A 17,500-nucleotide genomic window follows, 5' to 3' on the forward strand; every position below is an offset into this window, starting at 1 on the left:
AGACCTGTATCATAACTTCTGCATCACCCTGTAGCCCGTAAGGTATTAAAGGTGGATACCGAGGTAGTAATATTAACTACCATAAACACGTTCCAATTACCGCTGGGAAGATATCTACCTTTTTTTTTGTACCGACAGATATACCGACCTTGGATTGGTTTAGTGTAATGATCTACCCTCACTAATGACTCGAAAGCATCCGGGTTGTTAAACTCCTGGGGACGGACACGCCTTCCTTTGGGTTCAGGGACAGAGTTGGTGGAGATTTCGTTAGGTTAGGTTATGTTAGGTTAGGTTAGGTTAGGTTAGGTTAGATTTGGTTAAGTTAGGTTAGGTTAGGTTATGTTAGGTTATGTTAGGTTAGGTTAGGTTAGGTTAGGTTAAGTTAGGTTAGGTTAGGTTAAAAGAGCTATTGCATTTTACTTCACTACAGAATCTTAGTGTCGTTTGCCTCACATCTGCAACAAAAGTTCTCATGACAGTTCAGTGACTCCAACCATCGCCCCGAAAAATATTAAGATTACGTTATTATTATTATTGGTGTGGCATGAAGTACGTCACGCACACCCCACACACACAGCAGGAGCGACACGGGTTGGTAACTTTCATCATCTTTTTACAATTTAACTTATTTTCCCCGAGACTGATTTCTAACGATTAAATACTCTAACCTAACCAAACCTAACGCCAACCTAACCTAACCAAACCTAACGCCAACCTAACCTAACCAAACCTAACGCCAACCTAACCTAACCAAACCTAACACCTAACCTAACCAAACCTAACCTAACCAAACCATATATCCTTGAACTAGTTATACAGATCATAAGCAACTCAACTTCGTAAAGGAAATCTCACGGACGTTTTTAGTCGATTAATGGTAACAAAACTTCCACGAAATCCAACGTAAATTGATTTCCTGAGAGGCATAAAAAGTTCTCTAATAACGGGGTAAAAATAAGGAAATAAGATAAACAAAGATAGAATGAGAGAGATAAAGAGAAAAAGCGGGAAAAGAGATATAAAGAAAATGGGGAAGAGAAAGAAATAAGAGAAAAGAGAGAGATAGATGGTAACACTTAAAGAAAATGGGGAAAATGAGAGAGAGAGAGATAGAGAGAGGGAGAGAGAGAGAGAGAGAGAGAGAGAGAGAGAGAGAGAGAGAGAGAGAGAGAGAGAGAGAAGAGGTGAAGGGTAACAAGGAGATATCAATTCACCCACACCCTTCTAAGCATGGTTATAAAAAGCGACCACACCTGTTCTAATTAATACTCACCTGTATCACCGTTAGTACACACACACACACTCACACCTCACTACCTGCACCTGCCTGTTTCATGTAGTATTCAGGTATGCTTATTATGGATTACCTGTTAATTAGATACCGAAGCATATTTCACCTGTAGATAAACCATCCTTAACGCTTACCTAACCTAACCTAACCTAAACTAAACCTAGACCTAAACCTAATCTACAGTCGCAAATAAACCAAATAAATTCCTAATCTTTTTATTAATAACTAAAACGAGTAAAAAATATAATACTATTAACCTTACACTTCACTTTTTAATTATATCCAAATTATACTAAACACTGAAAGGTAATTTATTCCTTAATTACACCTGTTGGTACACCTGGTGGTCCTCCCTATCACCCTCACTTCAGCTCACTACTTAATTACGAATAATATATCACCGGTAATTAATTCAGTAACTAATACTCTTCCATGCTAATTATCCCCAGGTGTGAGGGTGAGAAGATGAGGGAGGGAGTGGGGGAAGGTGGGAGGGTGAGGGTGGGTGGGGGTGGGTGGGGCAGGGTGAGGGTGGATGAGGAAGGGTGAGGGAGGGTGAGGGAGGGTGAGAGTGGGGAAGGAAGGGTAAAGGGAGGTTGAGGGAGGGTGAGGGAGGGTGGTGGAAGGTGAGGTGGGGAGTAAGGATGGGTGAGGGAGGGTGAGGGAGGGTGAGGAGGGTGAGGAAGGGCAAGGGAGGGTGAGGGTGGGTGAGGGTGGGGAAGGGGGTGAGAAGGGTGAGGGAGGGTGAGGGTGGGGGAGGGAGGGTGAGGGAGTGGGTGAGGGAGGGTGGGGAGGGGTGGGAGGGTGAGGTGGGGGAGGTGGGGGTAAGGGGGGTGAGGAAGGGTGAGGGAGGGGTGAGAGGAGGGTGAGTGAGGTGAGGAGGGTGGGGAGGATGAGGGTGGGAGAAGGCAGGGGTTAGAGCACTAAAATACCTATTTGACATTAGCTGTAGTTACCCTTTAAGGTTTAATCGGGGAATAATCTCTATTTGACGTCACGAACAGGGATATATGTGGGTCAGCTGAAATGTGTGTGTGTGTGTGTGTGTGTGTGTGTGTGTGTGTGTGTGTGTGGGTGTGTGTGGGTGTGTGTGTGTGTGTGTGTGTGTGTGTGTGTGTGTGTGTCGTATGAGTAAGCAGTGACCCACATGGACACAAAAACCACACACAAAAAATTAGCGTAATCCATTCTATATAGGTAATAAGAGGGCGCGACACACACACACACACACACACACACACACACACACATCAAACTGTTTACTATCCATCAGCAACAGAAATTACAAGATTTTTTTCATGTCACGTATCTGCAAACAGTCCTCGTGTGTGTGTGTGTGTGTGTGTGTGTACAAGAGGTCATAAGTGCAGTATAATGGTCACCAGTGTAGCGTGAGTTTTCTAACCACTTTAAATAATACCTAAAATAATCACCAATATTCCCCTTATTATTCACTTAACCTAAAATAAACAGTGAATTATTCTATGCATCAATATATTTATGTAAGTGTCAGGATAGACTTTATTTTGATGTTTTATTAAGAGAGAAAAGTAATCCTCGCATCTAAGGCGGTTATAGTAAGGCGTTTCAGATGCATGAAATAGCCAACACGTTAGCTATTCTTTCTGCCCAGACGCTGCTACTGACTTCTGCCCATGACACTTTCAGAGGGAAAAGTTAACACCTCGATCAGGCGTTAGCGTTCGCAGCGGGAAGAGGCGTCCGAATAGCTAACAGCCAATCAGCGAGTTTCTCCCACTGAAAATACGAGGATCATGGCCGCTTATGGAGAATATTTTGATTAATATTGAAGAGTTGGGGGCATGTGAGGCAATAAAAAACTGTGATATTATAATACTGTACAAATAAATGTATAGTATATTGGATAGGACATAAAAAAAGCGTATGGCATGAAATAATTGAACAGGATTGAGCCTAGTTGAAACCAGTTTTGGCTCCACCCAATTTTAAGTGAGCCCTGTCAGATTTCATTAGCCGTTGGTGACTATGGTGTAGTGTAACAATATTGATAATTACTCAAATATAATTAAAACTTTAATGTCATTACTCATGTGATACTTTAAAAAGTCTTACAATAAACGCCTTCAGTGTAATGTCTTCCTGTCGCCCATCACTACACGTCAACACAGGTACAAGTAACAGTAGTGAAGACGCGCTTTACGGCCTCCGAGCAGGTGACGGCCAACCAGAACGAGGATTCTCCACTGCGTCATGGTCGAAAAGAATAATAATTGGCCACATGAGGGACCATGGGACTATCGAACGACTAAAAATTCTTCAAATATTCCTCCAAAAATGATCTGAAATCTGACTTCGTGACTAACACCAAACTTGCATCCGTTTGTCTCATACACATAAATACTTAACCTGTATAAAATCATGATAATAAGATTGCATATAATATATTAACCCGAGATCTAAGCCTATGAACTGGAGATTTTAAAAGTAATAAGAAAGTTAAAACATACATAGACAGTTCATAATGACTGACTACACTCACAACACAGACGTCCAAGTAATAACTCACACACAAACAGAAGCTGGAGAGTGTTTACCAGTCATCCGATACACACACTAGAGGCAACACGACGCTCTTTTGTTTAGTCTTTGTTTACCAACACTCCCAACACGGGCACACATCATTACGGTTATCTACTGCGTGTACCGAAAATGTTGATAATGGATCTCAAATGTAAAAAGAATTAATGGGTTGTTCAGATTCTTATAAGATATTGTTTGTTATTTCACGACTTTCTGGCCTGAGGGAGACTCATGTTGCCATCTCTGAATGACGGAAGTTTGTTACCGTGACCAGGTAGATATAAAGGTCTTCTACTTAATGGTAAGAAGGTTTAAATGATGTAGATAATTAGACATTTAGATAAAAGAGTCAGAGAACGTAGATAAGACATACAGAACGCAGATAAGAGCCATGCAGAACGTAGATAGGACATGCAGAACGTAGATAGGACATACAGAACGTAGATAAGACATACAGAACGTAGATAAGACATACAGGACGTAGATAAGTCAGCACCACCTCTTACCTCGTCAGGGCGATGTTACTCAAAGCTCGTGGTCTCAGCGGATACTGAGACGTGTAGGTCGCTGACTCCTGGAGGTTCTCAGCCCTCACTCCTGGATCCTCTTCCTTCAAAAGCCCCCCTCACACTCCTCCTCCTTCAAGTCCTCTCACTCCTCCCTCAAGTCCTCCCACTCCTCCTCCTCGATTGGTCACTCTACTACAGCAACTCCGCACATGAAGAATAACAATTGGTTTAACAGGTTTGTCCTTTGGGATGAGAGACACTGGTACCGGGATGCTTCTTGTCGTACTGGCGAAGCACCTGTAGCAGTCAAACCCCGCGGGGACAGTCACAGCCTCGGGTGGTGCGTCAGCGGTATATAAATGTGTGGGCGTTGGTGCGCAGGTTCGGAGGTAACGACGGGCGCGGGGTGCCTACACCAGGAAGGAGGCGGAGACTGTTGCGCTTCAGTGAGGGAAGGGAGGCTGTGTAGGGGGAGGAGGAGGAAGGGAAGAGGGGAGGGAGGCTGTGTAGGGGGAGGAGGAGGAAGGGAAGGGGGGGTAGGGAGTTTGTCTGATGTGTAGGGAAGAGGGAGGAGAGGAAGAGGAGAGGAGTTGTTGATGTGTAGGGAGGAGGAGGAGGAGAAGAGCGGAGGAGGTTGTCCTGATGTATAGGGAAAGAGGAGGAGGGAAGAGGAGAGGGAGGTTGTCTGATGTGTAGGGAGGAGGAAGGAGGAGAAGACAAAGAGAAGAGGGTAGGAGACAGTCTGATGTGTAAGGAGGAGAAGAAGAGGAGGAGGGAGAGGAGAGGAATTATCTGATGTGTAGGGGAGGAAGAGGAGGGGAGGGAGGAGGGAAGGAGGAGGAGGAGGAGGAGATGGGAAGAAGGAAGGGACGCTGGATCAAAAGAGAACCTGTGATGTTTGGTTGAGAGTCGCGCTTCTCACTTGGGACTCGCCGGCAGGTTGAACCAGAGACAGAGTGATGAGGTACTTGAGGGGAAGAGACTTGTCTGAGGTGTAGGGAGGGAGGGAGGAGGAAGGGGAGAGGAGTGAGGAGAGGGAGGGAGTGGGGGAGAGGAGGGATGAGGAGTAGAGGGGATGGGGAGGGAGTAAGGAGGACATGAGGAGGAGGGGAGGGAGTGGGGGAGGTGAGAGGGTAGAGGGAGTGGAGGGGAGGGGGGAGGGAGTGGGGGGTGAGGGAGTGAGGGGGGAGGGGATGGGATGAGGGAGGGGAGTGGGGGGTGAGGAGGGAGTGGGGGGTGGGGAGGGAGGGGAGGGAGGTAGATGGGATGAGGGAGGGTAGAGAGGGTGAGGAGGGAGGGGGGTGAGGAGGGAGTAGGGGGGAGAGGGAGGGGAGGCAAGAGGGTGAGGAGGGAGTAGAGGGGGTGAGGAGGGAGTAGAGGGGATGAGGAGGGAGTAGAGGGGTGTGGGGAGGGAGTGGGGATGAGGAGGGATGAGGAGAGTGGGAGTGAGGGGAGGGGAGTGAGAGGGAGGGGAGGGATGAGAGGGGAGGAGTAGAGGAGGGAGTAGAGGGGAGTGAGGAGGGAGTAAAGGGGATGAGGAGGGAGGAAGGGGATAGGAGGGTATGAGGGAGGGAGTAGATGGGATGAGGAGGAGAAAGGGGATAGGAGTGGGATGAGGAGGAGTAAAGGGGATGAGGGAGGGAGTGGGGGATGAGGAGGAGGGGAAGGGGATGGAGGAGGGATAGAGGGATGGGGAGGAGAGGAGGGGGGATAGAGGAGGGAGGGAGGGGGGAGTGTGGGGATGAGGGAGGGAGTGGGGGTGAGGAGGGAGTAGGGGAGGGGGAGGGAGTAGGGGAGATGAGGGAGGGAGTGAGGGGATGAGGAGGGAGAGAGGGAGGGAACACTTTCTCCAGTGTATCAGGGAGGGAGGGTGAGAGAGGCAGGGAGAGGGGAGGGAGAGGAATAGGATGGAAGAGAGAAAGCAGGAAGGACGGGAAGAAGGGAGAGTAGAGGAAGAGGAAGTGGAATAAAGACGAAAGAGTAGAAGGTAAAATAATAGATAAAAGGAGAGTCGAGAGAGAATGGATGATGGAAAGGAAAACATGAGACTGAGGATAGAAATGAAAGGAAAAGAAGAAACAGACGATGGAAAGACGAAAGAAGGGGAGGAAAAAATATGGAACGAGGCGATAGAGAATGGGGGAACAGCAAATGGTCCTCAGTGAGTGTAAAAAGCAGAAGCAGAGAGAGAGAGAGAGAGAGAGTCCTCCTTACAACAGCTGACGTATACAGTACCTCTTTGATCAGCCAACCACAGAAGCATATAGTTACCTGAAGGAGTTAATTACATCCTATGGACAGGTGTGTTAGAGAGCTACCCACCGAAGAGAAAGTATTAACCTCTATTGTCATATTAACCCCATTAAGTGGTCAGGTTAATTAAGTATTGATTAGAACTCAGGTGTTGTGAGTCGGCAGGTGTGAATGGGTCGGGACTTGGGAGGTGTTTTAGGGTAAGTTTAAGTCAGGGCCAAAATAACAGGTTCAGAAGGACGGGACTGTAGAAATGAGTCATCAGTTAGTACGAGTCGGCTGTAGGATAACCCAGATAATGTACCGTCAGCACTAGTGTCCCAGGAGCGGCGGACAGGTGTACCTCACTAACATAACTGTCAGAGTAATTAACTTGATCCGACGGTGTTGTCCCGCCCAGGTGACAGACTGACATAATCCCGCGTTCGTATCCTCACACGATGGCTTTACTTCGCGGGTCTATCATTTATAAATTAAATATATATTCTATCATCCTTCACCATGAAGTATATATTTATTTTTTATTTCATTAACCTCAAAATACGTTACTGTTAGCGTTCGGATTGATATAATAAACCATTTAGGTGTTTTGGAGTAAACCGAAGTTAGAGTCAAAGCAACAGTTTCGGAAGAGGGCGATGCCGTGTAGTGTAAAAGTTACGAGTTGTGACGGACGATGTCGGGCGGTCACCGTATACTAGATGCCTCCCCACCCCTCCCTACCCCACCCCACCCTACCCCACCCCACCCCACCCCGCCCCACCTCACCCCAACCTCACCCCACCCTCTGCCTCTCTTCTAAATGACCGGAACTAAGCCGTGATCTCAGCATTTTGAACTCTGGTTTCCGGTGGGTTTTCTTTCTTCTAAAAATGACGCCACATGATGAAATTTTTGTGGTAAGAAAAATGATTTACGATTGTTTGTTGTGGTTAGGTTGTGGTTGATGTTGTTGTTGTTGCTCTCTGTCTATATCCGTCTACCTGTCATTCAGCTCACCTGTCATGACCCCGCCACCACAACATAATTATCCTGTGTCAACCACCGCTATACTCTGATTCCTGGACAATGGTTAACTGCAGGTTGTGACTTTCATACTATAGTGAATGTCTGTCTTTATGTCTCTCTCCTCCTCTTCTCTCTGTGTGTCTCTCCCCTTCTCTTTTTACATCTCTATTTCTTTCTCTCTCTCCCTCTTCCCTTCCCATCCTCTCTCCACCTTTCTTTCTTCTTTTGACTTTCTCTCCCTCTCCCTCTCTCACTGAAGTAGAGATATTGAAGTAATGAAAAGAAAATAAGATTAACTACAAGAAACTCACACACACACGCACACACATACACACACACACACACACACACACACACACACACACACACACACACACACACACACACACACACACACACACACACACACACACACACACACACTCTTTGAAGCTTTGTGTCTCCTCCAAGTCTTATTTACTAAGTACACTTTTCTAACACTTTATTACATTTCTTTGTGATGGAATGATGAAACACCTGACATCATGACCTATATTCACGCAGGTTTGATTAAGTACACAGGTGTATATAGAAGGAGAGTGTAGAAAGTGTTCGTAGGTGAGTGTAGATGGCTAGGTTTATTTTCGTTTTGGGATCACCACTGTGTTTGTGTACCTCCTGTGAGTGGGTGTTGCCTCAGCTCAACACTCTGTATACTGGGTGTTGTGTTGACTGATGTTCCAACTAGGAGGAAACGTTTATGTGTTCCATCACCTGAAACATTGACTGATACTAAGCAGCTTATAACTCCCCTCCCCTCCAGACAAGGATCTTCACGGTAAGTCGATGGATTTCTAAATGAACACCATGAATCCTGTTGCCTCGGTAAGGTTAAAATGCTTCACCCGTTGTATCACATTGTCTCACACCAAAATCTTAGCGATACTTTTTATGAGTGAGTTACCTAACCTAACCTAACCTAACCTAACCTAACCTAACCTAAGCATACAACAACCAGGTCCTCATGAGGGGTCAGAGTACACCAAACTGATATCTATTGTCACGTAACTTTCTGTACTTAAGACTGCTGTTGTTCTGACATTAAACAACATCATTATAACGATTAATCTCTCAACATTAGTTTAGAATAACACAAGAGATGTTTTAATTACAGCGCTTCAGTAACTAAGGTCTTCAAGCGTTCAATATCAATCCTTCATAAATTAACAAAGTTTCAACTCTCCAGGTATGAGAGATAATAGAAGGTTAATGACCCTTACTGATTAGCTTTTCAAGGTAAACAAACATTTAATTGTACCTGGAATCAAGCTAATTAGGTTCATTATAAACACCTTCGTCCACTGACTTAACACACACACACCCACACACACACACACACCCACACACACACACACACACACACACACCACACCACACACACACACACACACACCCCACCCCACACACCCCACACACCACACACACCCACACGCACACCCACACACACTCATTAGGGACAGCGTCAATACAACACACTATATTGCACACTCGTGTGGGTCATCACAGCTGACTTACACTTGACAGTGCCGGATGACGCTACACACTGCGTCACCGCTGCTCCCTGTGTGCTATGTGACTTAGCTTCAAACTTTTTCATAAACTTTGAACATTACTGGTAGTGTCGACCCCAAGGCAGGCTCTACTCGTCCTCACCAGGAGTCAGCCAGGCGTCACACAGTGTCTCAGGAGGCAGCAGTAATGAAACAATGGTATGTGTTGACCCGGGCACCTTAATAACTTATTCAGGATCACCACGTGTTCTCTCTCTCTCTCTCTCTCTCTCTCTCTCTCTCTCTCTCTCTCTCTCTCTCTCCTGTCTCTCTTACACTTAAAATTTGTTTATTTAATTTTTTTATGTTTTTTTATGATAATTATTATTGCATTCGGGGTTTAATTCATATTATTTTCACTCCTGTGTGTGTGTGTGTGTGTGTATGTATGTATGTATGTATGTGTGTGTGTGTGTATAATATGTAATACTATTGGTATATGTCTAATATTCAATATTGACCAGTAATAATATCCAATAATATAATATATTCTTCAATGAGTTTCGAAACCTCCATTATTTTATTATTACACATACACACAATAGTAGTATAGATCAGCGAATATCACAGTTTAACAGATATAACCTTGTCATGTAATGGTCATGACTCACACACACACACCTGTCCCCGCCATCACTCTAACTGGATCAGAATTATGAGCCAGAAAAAAAATAAATGAAGGTAATTACGTGCGTGTAGCAGCGGCTGTGTTGACGACTAACCTACATCGACTCTGATATTTGTTAGTAAGGTGTGCAAGGCAGCGGATGTGTGTGTGTGTGATATACCAGCCAACCAGCCTGGCTGTGTAATATGTATGTGTGTGGCTATGTATATGTAACAACCAGCAATAATATTAACAATATTATTTCCTTCAACCATTGTATGTAATGACAATGACCAATAGCTAATGTACAGCAATATAACAACAATATATATGGCAGCCAGCCAGCCCAGCCTGCTTAGCTATTATATATGTATATATGCATATATATGTGTGCATATATATGTATGTGGCAACATATATATATATATGTAACAACCAGCTATATACTGCCTGTGTGTGTGTGTGTGTGTGTGTGTGTGTGTGTGTGTGTGTGTGTGTGTGTGTGTGTGTGTGTGTATGTGTGTGTGTGTGTGTGTTATTCAGTCAATATTTCATAACCAAACATTACCTCAAGTTATCATAATTAACAACAAACTCACCTGACAAACTTATTCACAAAAACACACACACATACACATGACACACCAGTACACACACACACACACACACACACACACTTACATCACTAGTTACGAAGATACATGAATCCCTTGAACGAGATTGACACATATACATACAGACTGAAGATCTATTTTACGTATTATATTTATGTGTCTATTAATATTTATAATAGACGAGCAGCGAGAAGGTACGCGCTTGAACCCGAATCAATAGAGAAGATACATTATTCTGTCCATAAATGCTTCGGATTGACGAGTCTGAATCTCGGGGTTATTGGTTCATGGAGAAGAGGCGACGGGACTTTCGTTTAGGGGAAGGGGAAGAAAGGAGAGGGGGGGTGGAGGAGAAGAGGGTGGGGGGTGGAGGGTAACCGTGGTGGAAGGATATTTCTACAGTTTTCGAATCGGTGGACGAGGGGCACAATTATGATGTGGTATATCTCGACTTTAGCAAAGCCTTCGACAGAGTTCCCCACGAAAGACTAATAAGAAAGGTAGAAGCACATGGCATTAAAGGTAATATTCTAAAATGGATTAGGGCGTGGTTATAGGACAGGAAACAGCGAGTGAGCATCAACGGCACTAAATCCCATTGGAGCAACGTCACTAGTGGAGTTCCCCAAGGCTCAATACTTGGACTATTATTATTTATTATATACATAAACGACATAGATATCAGCATAGACAGCAACATAAGTAAATTTGCTGATGACACTAAAATAGGACGTGTAATTAAATCTGACGAGGACTCCGCAAAACTACAAGAAGATCTAAAAAAAATTTTCGAATGGTCGGAAAAATGGCAGTACTCAGTATAGGAGACGTAAACAGGGAAACCAGTTACCAGATGAACAACGATGTCATTGAGAAATCCTACTGCGAGAGAGATTTAGGAGTAATGATAAGTAGGAATCTTAAGCCAAGTAAACAATGTGTTTTTGCTCGTGACAAGGCTAATAAAGTACTTGGGTTCATACAAAGGAGTGTTAGTTACAAGACTAGCGAGGTCATCTTAAGATTATATCTTGCGCTTGTGAGACCACACCTGGATTACGCAGTTCAGTTCTGGTCACCGTATTACAGAATGGACATAGAATCCTTGGAAAGAATCCAGAGGAGAATGACAAGACTAATCCCGGGCATTAGGAACCTTGAGTACAGAGACAGGTTAAAGCATCTTAATTTGCACTCCCTCGAGAGACGTAGAGCGAGGGGCGACCTGATAGAGGTGTATAAGTGGAAGGCAGGGCTAAACAAAGGGGACATTACAAAGGTACTCAAACTATCCAACCAGGAGGGAACTCGTAACAATGGTTTTAAATTAGACAAATTTAGATTTAGGCGTGAAATAGGTAAACACTGGTTTGGAAATAGAGTAGTGGATGAATGGAACAAGTTACCAAATATCATCATTAACTCGAATACGCTGGATAGCTTCAAACACAAGTTGGATGGATATATGAGCAATAGGGGTTGGGTGTAAACGGGATTGCCCAGTATGGGCCAATAGGCCCGCTGCAGTTTCCTTCATTCTTATGTTCTTATGTTATCGTCCGTCAAGATGAGGGTGGGGGGGGATCCAGGTTCGATCTCTCTACTGTGAAGCATTCGTTCACAGAGACATGGGCATGACTGTACACAGGACATGAACCGTGTAAATATTATACGTTTTTAGGGTCAATTGCGACAAAGTGTGAGTTTCAGTATATATCTGACCTTATTTTTCATACAATTCGAACTGATAGTCACACAGGAGAAATTATTTAGATAAACATAATACAATTTCAACGTCATTCGAGTCAAATGTTAAAACTAGACCACGAACTGTAGCCTTGATTTGTAAATATGATACTGGTGATGTTGGAGTCTGTTACCATGGCAACACTTGGAGACTGTATCTATGGCAACACTTGGAGACTGTAACTATGGCAACACTTACTCCATTTGCCGCTATTTGCAATGAAAGTTTATCATGTGGACCTTCAAAAGTTGATAATGATTAACAGGTTTAGGGCGAGTGTACGAATACGTTCTTGAGTTACTTAGGAGAACAGACAGACACACAGACAGACAGACAGAGACAGACAGACACACAGACAGACAGACAGAGACAGACAGACACACAGACATACAGACAGAGACAGACAAACTGACAGACAGACAGAGACAGACAGAAACACAGCCAGACAGGACTTTAAATAATCCTCTACCTCGCAGTTATGAGCAGGAGAATTATTAGTTTTATCCGCAAAAACCTAACCTAACCTAACTTAACCTAACCTAACCTAGCCTAACCTAACCTAACCTAACTTAACCTAACCTAACCTAACCTAACCTAACCTAACCTCACCTAAGCCCCGACATAGATATAACCTCATAGGTGAGTGGTGGACGTGTCGTAAACATGAAGGCAGGGATGTTTACCTATAAAGACCGATGGGCGTGGGCGTGTAGAGTGTTGGGCGTGAGCGTGTAGAGTGTTGGGCGTGAGCGTGTATGGCCTGTGAAAAAAACAACGTGTGACCTTTAACACTGAGAGTTGTGGAGGCTGAGACAAGGTCACGTCCCTGCCTCGTTATGTGAGAGAGAGAGAGAGAGAGAGAGAGAGAGAGAGAGAGAGAGAGAGAGAGAGAGAGAGAGAGAGAGAGAGAGAGAGAGAGCATCATATATGCCAACATACTGCTACATGAGCACACACACACACACACACACACACACACACACACACACACACACACACACACACACACACACACACACACACACACACATACACACACACACACACCAATACCCAGCCTAATCTGTGAAAGTTTTGTGTTTGACTGGGCTTATGCTGATATTGCAGGAGTCGTAGACCCTCAGCAATTTGGCAACATGAAAACTTCCTCCACCACTCACTGTCTTGCCAGCTTTCTCGATTACATATACCGCCATCTCGAGAAACGAAAAACGTCTGTAGCTGTCGCCTTCATTGATTTCACTAAAGCGTTCGACCTAGTCGACCACAATATAATCATAAACAAAGCTATTGACCTCGGGCTTCGGAGAAGTCTCATACCATAGCTTACAGACTTCCTCAGTGACCGACGCCAAGCTGTACGCTTCCGAGGGGCTGTCTCCACCTTTCAGTCACTCACCTGTGGCGTCCCCCAAGGCACCAAGATGGGACCACTCTGCTTCCTTATGCTCATCAATGATGCCCTAAGAGAAGCCCCTGCTCGCTGGAAATATGTCGACGACTCCACCATTGGGATCAGCGTCAACAATTCCGCTCCCAACTATACCGCCCTTCAGGATTTATTGAACAGTCTCCAAAACTGGGCCACCAACAACCATGTCACCATCAACCATACCAAGACAATGGTTATGCACATCACCCTCTCCTCCGACATTGTCCCACCTCCTTCCATTACCCTAGGTCCGAACACACTCCAGGTTGTAGATTCCACGAAGCTCCTCGGCGTCACCATAGACAACAAACTAAATTGGAAACCACACGTCAGTGAAGTTGTCAAATCCTCCAGTTTCCGTCTCCACCTCCTCCGCCGACTCAAGTCCCTCGGAGTTCCTGCACCCGAGCTCCTCAGTGTTTACACAACATTCATACTTCCCAAGCTCACCTATGCCTCCCCTACCTGGTCTTCCTCCCTAAATGCCACACAACGTAAACACCTAGAAAAAGTACAAAAGAGGGCATGCAAGATTATTCTCTCCCTTTCCTACTCCACATATCAAGAAGCGCTCAACACACTGACCCTTTCGACTCTCACTGACCATCACCACGACCTCATCTGCAAATTTGGTAGAAGCTTCTACACCATCCCCGACACCGGCCCCTACTACACCTGGGAGATCCCCTGTCCGAGAATTGCTGTTCGACACCACAACCGCATCCAGCCCATACGTGCACGAACTGATCGCTATAGAACAGCCCAGTCCCAACCATTGTAAAAGTATCAATAACATGTAATAAATCGGTGTATTCACTCCCCAGTAGCACTGCTCCTACATATCACTATGTTGAAATAGGCATGTTTTTGAGCTGATCCCCATCTAAATTTACTATATATGCTTATTTGTGTCACTTATGTCACTTGTATATTATTTGTAATTCGTAACCCATTCCCCAAATATGTAACTGTATATTTTCAGCCTTCTACAGCTGCCAAACTCTTTCAATAAACCGTTAGTATTATTGTGTATTATTTACACACACACACTAGAATAAGATTAACTGTAATGCTAATAATACTACTACTACTAATAATGTGAATGTGCTCTCTACTCACTTCCTTTCCTCTTCCTCCTCCTCAAATTTCTTCAATTCATTTCTCTATATATTTCTCTTCATATAAACACCGACTTATATATAAAAACTCACACCTGTGCTATAAATCTTCGCTATTAGATCTTCCAAATAACTTCTAGTTGTGTTCTTTCCTTACCACAAGAACTAGGCACGAGTCCCAATGTCAAAGACAGACACAAAAACCTCCATCATTATCAACAAGATCTGCAATCCCGGGTAATATATTCCCTCCAGAAAAAGCAGAGCGAAGATTAATAAATATGAGGGTAGAATTATAATAACCTTCAACAATCGCTACAGAATGATGGGCGTATCCGAACCAGCCGAGCTAAGTTTACCGAGGCGATCCACCCAAAGCTGAGCTATGTCACACTGGCATTGAATCACATCCACTAAAAAATGGGGTCAGGATACTCAATTTCCTTTTCCCTCCTACAGGATCTCACCACGCCCCTCCCACATACACACACACACACACACACACACTAGAACGGTCATGTCACCGCCAGAAACAGCTTCCGACCGTCGTTATTACCGCCCTCTTCTGTGGAATGAAGGCATGACACATCAAATCTGAGCTAATTATTCACAGGCGGATTTACAGTCCATGATCCCGATATAGAAAATGGTAGGTGTTGGAGGGCTAACTGAGCTAACACTGTGCCCCACTGCCTTGATCATGAAGGTGAAAGTTTTGCCGCTGATGTGCTGTACTTTATATAATTTTTTACACCTTGCATGACTCCCTTACGTAAATAAATATCAGGATAAACACAGCGCAAACAAAAGACGATTGAGAGAACACGATTGAACGATACACAATGGTATCTTGATCTTGTGGAAGACGGTGAGGGTCAAGGTGATATTCTCATGCCTCAGATATTTTAGTCAGGTTCCTCCTTCAGTGCTATTGTCTGTGTTATTGTTTTTATTACTGACGTCATAAAGTGTGGCTGAAAGACTATCTCAAGGGCATCTTCCTCCCTCTTTTTTCCTCCTATAGTGACGTGAGGGAGGGGTGAGGGGGAGGGGGTGAGGGAGAGGGGGTGAGGGGGAACGGTGAGAGAAGGGTGGGACAATGAGAGATGTCTTGTTGTGCGACAGACGTGTGAGGGTCTTGTTGACACCATACCAGGAAACGAAAACACAAGGTGAGTGGAGACGTGTTGGGTCGAAGAGGTGCTCAGTCAGTGTGAATGTTTGTTTTCAAGGCCACACATAACAAACACTATAGCAAAAGCGCACACACACACACACACACACACACACACACACATACACATATATCTTGTCGCTTATAATCCGGGGTTCTGTTGGGTCCGGAGTCCCCTTAAGTTCAGGGTTCTTTCAGGTTAGTTGTGAGAAGAGAAGGCGTGAGGAGAGTAGGTAGACGTGAGGAGAGTAGGTAGACGTGAGGAGAGCAGAAGAAAGTGAGCGTGAGGAGAGAGTAATAATAGCCTCAACATCTCATAGCAACATACTAGTCAATTCACACTATAAATAACACAGTCTCCCTTACGTCACAGCTATGAATTTTTCTATGAATGAGTAAACACGTGGAAAAGCCTATAAGACACAGATAAGAAAAACCCCCGATAAAACAGAATAAACAGAGGAATAAAAGAAACATAAGAGAGAGGATAAGAATAAGTTGATACAAGATTATAAATGAAGAGAGATGGACGAAAGAAATGAATAAGAATACTGAGAATGAAGGACAAAACAAGAGGATATCAACACAGGAATGAAAGACAAGATAAAAAGGTGAATAAAGACGAAGAAGAAGATTAGAGGTTGAAAAAGATGATGATAAAAGGTTGGTAAACAAGGATGATAAAGAAACAAACAAAGAATCAAGCATAGAGTAAAACAAAGAGAGGAGGGACAGAAAGAAAAGAATAACATAGAAAAAACAGATAAACAATAGGTAATGAAAAAGCAGAAAATAACAAGGGAGATGAATTAGGAGGCATTGAAAAGGAAGGAAGGAAGGAAGGAAGGAAGGAAGGGGAGGAGTGACGGAAGGGTGACGGAAAGGACATGGGATGGAACGGATGGGCGAGGAGAGGAAAAGAGAGGAGAGGAGAGGCGGGTGAACTAAGTAACCCGGGAAGTGAGAAAACAAAGGACAACTAGCCTTGTCTTCCTCCCTCACTCCCTTCCTCTCTCTCTCCCTCCCTCGGTGTCCCATGCCAGTAATTATGTAGTCATTACCTCTATTACTCTTAATTATCATCATCCGTGTTATGAGGTCCTCTGGTAATGGAGTTTGTGTCGCCCCTGTCCATCCCGGTCGTGATTTATAGCCAGACGGTGAGGGGGAGTCTGGCGGGATGGTCGAGCTGGTGTGGCGATATTTGTGGCGCTTTCTAGCCAATTTTCGCTGATTTTTTTCCCCTCCCTCAGGTGTTATATATGTGTGTGTGTGTGTGTGTGTGTGTGTGTGTGTGTGTGTGTGTGCGTGCGTGCGTGTGAGTGTGTGTGTCTGTGTGTGTGTCTGTGTGTCTAGGGTCACTACTACAGTTAGTCGTACTAGTTAGTGGTCGTGATAGTGCTAGTTAGTCAGTATTAAATCCAAGCTTAACAAAAGACAAAGAAATAAATATTCACCTGAGTCAAGAGATTAAGAGGATTTACCTGTCTAATAACCTAAATATAAATCCCACCAAACATTTATTTCCCTGAGCCACCACCACCACCACTCACCACCACCACCACCACCACCACCACCACCACCACCACCACC

General features: G+C 44.4%; 1 protein-coding gene across 1 annotated transcript in view; it reads right to left on the reverse strand.

Annotated features, from left to right (window-relative positions):
* Positions 1-4,696, reverse strand: part of LOC121855510 — a 45,328-nt gene extending 40,632 nt beyond the window's left edge. Inside the window, exon 1 of the mRNA XM_042350488.1 lies at positions 4,363-4,696. The gene's annotated coding sequence lies outside the window, so the exon portion shown is untranslated. The remainder of the gene's footprint in view (positions 1-4,362) is intronic.
* Positions 4,697-17,500: the final 12,804 nt, after the last annotated feature.

Source organism: Homarus americanus, unplaced genomic scaffold (genome assembly GCF_018991925.1).
Source record: "Homarus americanus isolate GMGI-L3 unplaced genomic scaffold, GMGI_Hamer_2.0 scaffold1024, whole genome shotgun sequence".
Taxonomy (NCBI): Eukaryota; Metazoa; Arthropoda; class Malacostraca; order Decapoda; family Nephropidae; genus Homarus; species Homarus americanus.